At 55.7% G+C, this 9,533-nt stretch overlaps 1 long non-coding RNA gene across 1 annotated transcript; it reads right to left on the bottom strand.

Moving 5' to 3' along the window:
• Positions 1-6,519: 6,519 nt before the first annotated feature.
• LOC139071431 (uncharacterized) lies at positions 6,520-6,943 on the bottom strand. Its single transcript, XR_011521316.1, has 2 exons — positions 6,910-6,943; positions 6,520-6,833 (listed from the first exon to the last, which is right to left on the bottom strand). It is a non-coding gene; the product is annotated as an uncharacterized lncRNA (long non-coding RNA).
• Between the last annotated feature and the right edge of the window lie 2,590 nt (positions 6,944-9,533).

Genomic DNA, 9,533 nt, shown 5'->3' with positions numbered 1-9,533 from the left:
CTTGTCACATGTCAACACTGGGTCTTTCTGAGCACCTCCAGGAGAGAAGCCCAAGCAAGACGCGCCCCGAGGAGCTTCTTGCCACATGTCAGCACTCGGTCTGACTGAGCGCCTCCAGGAGAGAGGCCCAAGCAAGACGCGCCCCGAGGAGCGTCTTGCCACATGTCAACAATGGGTATGACTGAGGGCCTCCAGGAGAGAAGCCCAAGCAAGACGCGCCCCGAGGAACGTCTTGACACATGTCAACACTGAGTCTGACTGAGCGCCTCCAGGAGAGAGGCCCAAGCAACACGCGCCCCGAGGAGCGTCAGGCCACATGTCACTACTCAGTCTGACTGAGCACCTCCAGGAGAGAGGCCCAAGCAAGACGCGCCCCGAGGAGCGTCTTGCCACATGTCAACAATGGTTCTTACTGAGGGCCTCCGGGAGAGAAGCCCTCAAGACGCGCCCCGAGGAGCTTCTTGCCACATGTCAGCACTCGGTCTGACTGAGCGCCTCCAGGAGAGAGGCCCAAGCAAGACGCGCCCCGAGGAGCTTCATGACACATTAAACACTGGGTCTGACAGAGGGCCTCCATGAGAGAGGCCCAAGCAAGACACGCCCCGAGGAGTGTTTTGCCACATGTCAGCACTCGGTCTGACTGAGCGCCTCCAGGAGAGAGGCCCAAGCAAGACGCGCCCCGAGGAGCTTCATGACACATGTCAACACTGGGTCTGACAGAGGGCCTCCATGAGAGAGGCCCAAGCAAGACGCGCCCCGAGGAGTGTCTTGCCACATGTCAACAATGGGTATGACTGAGGGCCTCCAGGAGAGAAGCCCAAGCAAGACGCGCCCCGAGGAACGTCTTGACACATGTCAACACTGAGTCTGACAGAGGGCCTCCAGGAGAGAGGCCCAAGCAAGACGCGCCCCGAGGTGTGTCTTGCCACATGTCACCACTTGGTCTGACTGAGCGCCTCCAGGAGAGAGGCCCAAGCAACACGCGCCCCGAGGAGCGTCAGGCCACATGTCACTACTCAGTCTGACTGAGCGCCTCCAGGAGAGAGGCCCAAGCAAGACGCGCCCCGAGGAGCGTCTTGCCACATGTCAACAATGGTTCTTACTGAGGGCCTCCGGGAGAGAAGCCCTCAAGACGCGCCCCGAGGAGCTTCTTGCCACATGTCAGCACTCGGTCTGACTGAGCGCCTCCAGGAGAGAGGCCCAAGCAAGACGCGCCCCGAGGAGCTTCATGACACATTAAACACTGGGTCTGACAGAGGGCCTCCATGAGAGAGGCCCAAGCAAGACACGCCCCGAGGAGTGTTTTGCCACATGTCAGCACTCGGTCTGACTGAGCGCCTCCAGGAGAGAGGCCCAAGCAAGACGCGCCCCGAGGAGCTTCATGACACATGTCAACACTGGGTCTGACAGAGGGCCTCCATGAGAGAGGCCCAAGCAAGACGCGCCCCGAGGAGTGTCTTGCCACATGTCAGCACTCGGTCTGACTGAGCGCCTCCAGGAGAGAGGCCCAAGCAAGACGCGCCCCGAGGAGCTTCATGACACATGTCAACACTGGGTCTGACAGAGGGCCTCCATGAGAGAGGTCCAAGCAAGATGCGCCCCGAGGAGTGTCTTGCCACATGTCAGCACTGGGTCTGACTGAGCGCCTCCAGGAGAGAGGCCCAACCAAGACGCGCCCTGAGGAGCGTCTTGCCACATGCCAACACTGGGTCTGACAGAGGGCCTCCAGGAGAGACGCCCAAGCAAGACGCGCCCCGAGGAGTGTCTTGCCACATGTCATCACTGGGTCAGACTGAGCGCCTCCAGGAGAGAGGCCCAAGCAAGACGCGCCCCGAGGAGCGTCTTGTCACATGTCAACACTGGGTCTTTCTGAGCACCTCCAGGAGAGAAGCCCAAGCAAGACGCGCCCCAAGGAGCGTCTTTCCACATGTCAGCACTCGGTCTGACTGAGCGCCTCCAGGAGAGAGGCCAAAGCAAGACGCGCCCCGAGGAGCGTCTTGCCACATGTCAACAATGGGTATGACTGAGGGCCTCCAGGAGAGAAGCCCAAGCAAGACGCACCCCGAGGAGCGTCTTGACACATGTCAGCACTCGGTCTGACTGAGCGCCTCCAGGAGAGAGGCCAAAGCAAGACGCGCCCCGAGGAGCGTCTTGCCACATGTCAACAATGGGTATGACTGAGGGCCTCCAGGAGAGAAGCCCAAGCAAGACGCGCCCCGAGGAACGTCTTGACACATGTCAACACTGAGTCTGACAAAGAGGCCTCCAGGAGAGAGGCCCAACCAAAACGCGCCCCGAGGAGTGTCTTGCCACATGTCACCACTTGGTCTGACTGAGCGCCTCCAGGAGAGAGGCCCAAGCAACACGCGCCCCGAGGAGCGTCAGGCCACATGTCACTACTCAGTCTGACTGAGCGCCTCCAGGAGAGAGGCCCAAGTAAGACGTGCCCCGAGGAGCATCCTGCCACGTGTCAACACTGGGTCTGATTGAGGGCCTTCTGGAGAGAGGCCCAAGCAAGACGCGCCGCGAGGAGCGTCTCGCCACATGTCACTACTCGGTCTGACTGAGCGCCTCCAGGAGAGAGGCCCAAGCAAGACGTGCCCCGAGGAGCGTCTTGCCACATGTCAACAATGGGTCTGACTGAGGGCCTCCAGGAGAGAAGCCCAAGCAAGAAGCGCCCCGAGGAGCGTCTTGCCACATGTGAACACTGGGTCTTACAGAGGGCCTCCAGGAGAGAGGCCCAAGCAAGACACGCCCCGAGGATTGTCTTGCCACATGTCACCACTTGGTCTGACTGAGCGCCTCCAGGAGAGAGGCCCAAGCAACACGCGCCCCGAGGAGCGTCAGGCCACATGTCACTACTCAGTCTGACTGAGCGCCTCCAGGAGAGAGGCCCAAGCAAGACGCGCCCCGAGGAGCGTCTTGCCACATGTCAACAATGGTTCTTACTGAGGGCCTCCGGGAGAGAAGCCCTCAAGACGCGCCCCGAGGAGCTTCTTGCCACATGTCAGCACTCGGTCTGACTGAGCGCCTCCAGGAGAGAGGCCAAAGCAAGACGCCCCCCGAGGAGCGTCTTGACACATGTCAACACTGGGTCTGACAGAGGGCCTCCATGAGAGAAGCCCCAGCAAGACGCGCCCCGAGGAGCGTCTTGCCACATGTCACTACTCGGTATGTTTGAGCGCCTCCAGGAGAGAGGCCCAAGCAAGACGTGCCCCGAGGAGCGTCTTGCCACATGTCAACAATGGGTCTGACTGAGGGCCTCCAGGAGAGAAGCCCAAGCAAGACGCGCCCCGAGGAGCGTCTTGCCACATGTCAACACTGGGTCTGACTGAGCGCCTCCAGGAGAGAGGCCCAAGTAAAGACACGCCCCGAGGAGCGTCTTGACACATGTCAACACTGGGTCTGACTGAGGGCCTCCATGAGAGAAGCCCAAGCAAGACGCGCCCCGAGGAGAGTCTTGCCACATGTCAACACTCGGTCTGACAGAGGGCATCCAGGAGAGAGGCCCAAGCAATACGCGCCCCGAGGAGCGTCTTGCCACATGTCACCACTGGGTCTGACTGAGCGCCTCCAGGAGAGAGGCCCAACCAAGACGCGCCCTGAGGAGCGTCTTGCCACATGCCAACACTGGTTCTGACAGAGGGCCTCCAGGAGAGAGGCCCAAGCAAGACGCGCCCCGAGGAGTGTCTTGCCACAAGTCACCACTGGGTCTGACTGAGCGCCTCCAGGAGAGAGGCCCAAGCAAGACGCGCCCCGAGGAGCGTCTTGTCACATGTCAACACTGAGTCTTTCTGAGCGAATCCAGGAGAGAAGCCCAAGCAAGACGCGCCCCGAGGAGCGTCTTTCCACATGTCAGCACTCGGTCTGACTGAGCGCCTCCAGGAGAGAGGCCCAAGCAAGACGCGCCCCGAGGAGTGTCTTGCCAAATGTCACTACTCGGTCTGACTGAGCGCCTCAGGGAGAGAGGTCCAAGCAAGGCGCGCCCCGAGGAGCGTCTTGCCACATGTCAACACTGGGTCTGACTGAGTGCCTCCATGAGAGAAGCCCCAGCAAGACGCGCCCCGAGGAGCGTCTTGCCACATGTCACTACTCGGTATGTTTGAGCGCCTCCAGGAGAGAGGCCCAAGCAAGACGTGCCCCGAGGAGCGTCTTGCCACATGTCAACAATGGGTCTGACTGAGGGCCTCCAGGAGAGAAGCCCAAGCAAGACGCGCCCCGAGGAGCGTCTTGCCACATGTCAACACTGGGTCTGACTGAGCACCTCCAGGAGAGAGGCCCAAGTAAAGACACGCCCCGAGGAGCGTCTTGACACATGTCAACACTGGGTCTGACTGAGGGCCTCCATGAGAGAAGCCCAAGCAAGACGCGCCCCGAGGAGAGTCTTGCAACATGTCAACACTCGGTCTGACAGAGGGCATCCAGGAGAGAGGCCCAAGCAATACGCTCCCCGAGGAGCGTCTTGCCACATGTCACCACTGGGTCTGACTGAGCGCCTCCAGGAGAGAGGCCCAACCAAGACGCGCCCCGAGGAGCGTCTTGCCACATGTCAACAATGGGTATGACTGAGGGCCTCCAGGAGAGAAGCCCAAGCAAGACGCGCCCCGAGGAGCGTCTTGACACATGTCAACACTGGGTCTGACAGAGGGCCTCCAGGAGAGAGGCCCAAGCAAGACGCGCCCCGAGGAGTGTCTTGCCACATGTCACCACTTGGTCAGACTCAGCGCCTCCAGGAGAGAGGCCCAAGCAACACGCGCCCCGAGGAGCGTCAGACCAAATGTCACTACTCAGTCTGACTGAGCGCCTCCAGGAGAGAGGCCCAAGTAAGAAGCGCCCCGAGGAGCGTCTTGCCACGTGTCAACACTGGGTCTGATTGAGGGCCTTCTGGAGAGAGGCCCAAGCAAGACGCGCCCCGAGGAGCGTCTTGCCACATGTCACTACTCGGTCTGACTGAGCGCCTCTAGGAGAGAGGCCCAAGCAAGACGTGCCCCGAGGAGCGTCTTGCCTCATGTCAACACTGGGTCTGACTGAGGGCCTCCAGGAGAGAGGCCCAAGTAAGACGCACCCCGAGGAGCATCTTGCCACATGTCAACACTGGGTCTGACTGAGGGCCTCCAGGAGAGAAGCCCAAGCAAGATGCGCCCCGAGGAGCGTCTTGCCACATGTCAGCACTCGGTCTGACTGAGCGCCTCCAGGAGAGAGGCCCAAGCAAGACGCGCCCCGAGGAGCGTCTTGCCACATGTCAACACTGGGTCTGACTGAGGGCCTCCAGGAGAGAAGCCCAAGCAAGATGCGCCCCGAGGAGCGTCTTGCCACATGTCAGCACTCGGTCTGACAGAGCGCCTCCAGGAGAGAGACCCAAGCAACACGCGCCCCGAGGAGCATCAGACCACATGTCACTACTCAGTCTGACTGAGCGCCTCCAGGAGAGAGGCCCAAGTAAGAAGCGCCCCGAGGAGCGTCTTGCCACGTGTCAACACTGGGTCTGATTGAGGGCCTTCTGGAGAGAGGCCCAAGAAAGACGCGCCCCGAGGATTGTCTTGCCACATGTCACTACTCGGTCTGACTGAGCGCCTCTAGGAGAGAGGCCCAAGCAAGACGTGCCCCGAGGAGCGTCTTGCCACATGTCAACAATGGGTCTGACTGAGGGCCTCCAGGAGAGAAGCCCAAGCAAGACGCGCCCCGAGGAGCGTCTTGCCACATGTCAACACTGGGTCTGACTGAGGGCCTCCAGGAGAGAGGCCAAAGTAAGACGCCCCCCGAGGAGCGTCTTGCCACATGTCAACACTGGGTCTGACTGAGGGCCTCCAGGAGAGAAGCCCAAGCAAGATGCGCCCCGAGGAGCGTCTTGCCACATGTCAGCACTCGGTCTGACTGAGCGCCTCCAGGAGAGAGGCCCAAGCAAGACGCGCCCCGAGGAGCGTCTTGCCACATGTGAACACTGGGTCTGACTGAGCGCCTCCAGGAGAGAGGCCCAAGCAAGACGCGCCTGGAGGAGCGTCTTGCAACATGTCAGCACTCGGTCTGACTGAGCGCGTCCAGGAAAGAGGCCCAAGCAAGACGGGCCCCGAGGAGGGTCTTGACACATGTCTCCTCTGGGTCTGACTGAGCGCCTCCAGGAGAGAGGCCCTAGCAAGACGTGCCCCGACGAGCATCTTGCCACATGTCAACAATGGGTCTGACTGAGTGCCTCCATGAGAGAAGCCCCAGCAAGACACGCCCCGAGGAGCGTCTTGCCACATGTCAACACTGGGTCTGACTGAGCACCTCCAGGAGAGAGGCCCAAGCAAGAAGCGCCCCGAGGAGCGTCTTGCCACATGTCAACACTGGGTCCGACAAATTTAGAGGTGGCTACTCTTCAGCCATGTATACTCTTGTAATGTGAAAAAAAAATCACATCTTTACAACTCCATAGTTTTGCATTACATTAGTGAGCTATTAATTTACACTCTTACAGGGTCAAGTCATGAAACAAAAAATATGTAATTTTCTGAAAGACATAAGAAATAAAGAAATTAGTACAGATGCACTTTTATTTGAATTAACCTTATTCAGAGTTTGAACAGACAAATTTGGAACACATTTTAATCTTGAAACATGATTTTACACACTTTAGGATAATAAAGAATAGATCTAACGTAAAAGACTGTGCAGAATTTATGTGCTACTTCAAGTAAAAAGAACAACATGTTAGCACAGTAGTAAAGACATCAAAGTGCAATATCTACATTTTTATGTACATTACATTAGTAACACGCAGCAGGTATAGAATACTCCATGTAAATGTAGACAAGATCGTCACTGGAGGCCTGTAGCTGTGTTGAGTTCTGATACTGTGAAAAAAGTATTGTAAGACAAGTGTAGGTAAAGAACTGAGCTGTAGTCAAAGGATGCTAAAATGACACATACCAAGACCTCGGCTGACTTGGATCTGCACTAGCTCTGAAATAGGTGGTGGAGCGATGGGTGGCACAAGACCGAGCCGTCTGGGGTCATCATCCCTCATTGATCTGGTACGAGGCATCCCGACTCGATGTTACATTCTGTTGCGATGATCATCGTTGCGCATGTCTACTAATACCCACCAAACCTCGAGACTTGAATCTACTGATTGTCTATTAGTAGTATACCGCTTTACACGCAAAGCCATGGTCTCGTGACGAAACTCGTGGTCATGGCGAGTCAGGTGAAAACGTTAGGCGACCCAGCCGTTGAATTCACTAAGAGCACGGGTTGTTTGTGCACCAAATCAGTACGTGATCATAGGTGGTATAAGGTGCAGGGCATCACTAGGGCGTTGGATTCGATGAGGAGGGTGAAATCGCGCAGTCATTACAACATGATTGTCATGGACTTGTTTATCAAAATTGTGACCGACTTGCACGGTAACTCCGGCAGTAAGTTGGACTGGGTGGTCGATTACATGAAAATCTTGAACGTGCCCTACACAAAAGCCAACCGGTTTCACGGTCAGCTTCTAGCGTTACATGAATGCAATAAAGTTTGTAGTACCATTTTGAAGGAACCACTCGATACAGAGCGCCCGTCTGCGTGCCCTTCACGTGGAATTCGTTGTATCCTTGACTGGCTCTACCGACCCAGTCTAAATGCGTTGGGTCCTTAGCTGCGGTTTCTGGCTCATCCGTTACAGTGACACGGCCGCTTTTAACTGTAGCCAGTTCCACTCTGAGAGTCTCGCGTTCTACGCGCGCTTCCTCTAACGCGAGCCTCGTTGCTTCTAGTTCTGTCTAATAAAAGTCGAGATCGGCTAGCGATCGTTTATTCTCGCGTAAACGTTCATCAGAACGATCCCCAGACGCACCGTCTCGTGGACACGAACACGTACACAGTGGACGCGCGGACAGCGCTCGCGTCTGGTCGCGCTCCACTTGTAGTTCTCGTACGAGCCTGTTCATTTCTCGCTTTAGTTGTTCTACGGCAGACGCCGTTGAAGAAAGGCGGGCGAGTCTTGCGACCGACCTCGTTCTGCATAACTTGCGCGATCTCACGGCAGACATTGTGCCGTGGGTCCACTCACAGAATATGACCTCAAGTATAATTGACGACAGCATATGGACGGGACGGTCTAGTTTGGTTAACACAGAAACATTACAGACACACAAGTTGTTTTCATGGCGAGTATCTTTATTTGTACACAAACCAAAACACCAGTAAAGAGACAAACATTTGACAGGGTCCTTGTGAATTCTGCGACCGCATGCAAAGTGGCCAGCTTGCATTCGATGTTACATGACTATTTGACCCCGTGTGTTCATTCAAACCCGTCTGCGACATTCAGACCTTAGCCGCCCACAAAGCACTTTACAATAACCTCACGTCTCCTGCGACACAAAGGGCGTGTTTCACATCCAAGTGGACAACCACGTGCGCATCAGAGGCTGACCGTAGCCCATCACCCAGAAGATACCCAGGGACACTTAGTAAATGCTGTGATGTCTCCCCGATGTACTTTTGTTCATGCGTGCTGCATATGTATCTGTGGATACTCAATGTTGGATGGGCACGTTGGATCGACGTAAGTTGCCATCAGTGCCAATATTTCATTTGTGTGATGGTGATGACTCAAATGCAAACGCATGGGATTTTGCGGGCTCATTTCACTTAACGTCAGCGCCACACCCTTATCAGTCGATGTAATAACGTGTTTAAGAGACTGTTTTTTGTTATCGGTGAAAGTTCTGTCCATCACATGGATTGCATCGTAAGACGCCGAAGACATACTGTACAGGAAGATCAAGGGGTTTAAATTACGTACGACCCCCCCCCCCCCTCCCACCAAAAAAAATGTGTAGGGCGCATTATCCACTGTAGACATATAAACTGGGATTCATTAATAAGTGGCTCGAGGGTAATGCTTTTAATGTCTACTGTTGATACGGGGACACGTTCAGGTCACCCAAATGTGCTTTGTATTTATATAGTCTTTTGACACCAGGAAATGTATGTTCACCGCAGACATTCTGTTGCGATCATCATCGTTGCGCACGTCTACTAAAACCCACCAAACCTCGAGACTTGAATCTACTGATTGTCTATTAGTAGTATACCGCTTTACACGCAAAGCCATGGTCTCGTGACGAAACTCGTGGTCATGGCGAGTCAGGTGAAAACGTTAGGCGACCCAGCCGTTGAATTCACTAAGAGCACGGGTTGTTTGTGCACCAAATCAGTACGTGATCATAGGTGGTATAAGGTGCAGGGCATCACTAGGGCGTTGGATTCGATGAGGAGGGTGAAATCGCACGGTCATCACAACATGATTGTCATGGACTTGTTTATCAAAATTGTGACCGACTTGCACGGTAACTCCGGCAGTAAGTTTGACTGGGTGGTCGATTACATGAAACTCTTGAACGTGCCCTACACAAAAGCCAACCGGTTTCACGGCCAGCTTCTAGCGTTACGCGAATGCAATAAAGTTCGTAGTACCATTTTGAAGGAACCACTCGATAAGGAGCGCCTGTCTGCATGCCCTTGGCGTGGAATTCGTTGTATCCTTGACTGGCTCTACC

Source organism: Nothobranchius furzeri, chromosome 1, assembly GCF_043380555.1.
Source record: "Nothobranchius furzeri strain GRZ-AD chromosome 1, NfurGRZ-RIMD1, whole genome shotgun sequence".
Classification (NCBI taxonomy): domain Eukaryota; kingdom Metazoa; phylum Chordata; class Actinopteri; order Cyprinodontiformes; family Nothobranchiidae; genus Nothobranchius; species Nothobranchius furzeri.
Note: the sequence above shows the minus strand (reverse complement) of the source record. Positions and strands in the feature narration are given on the sequence as shown.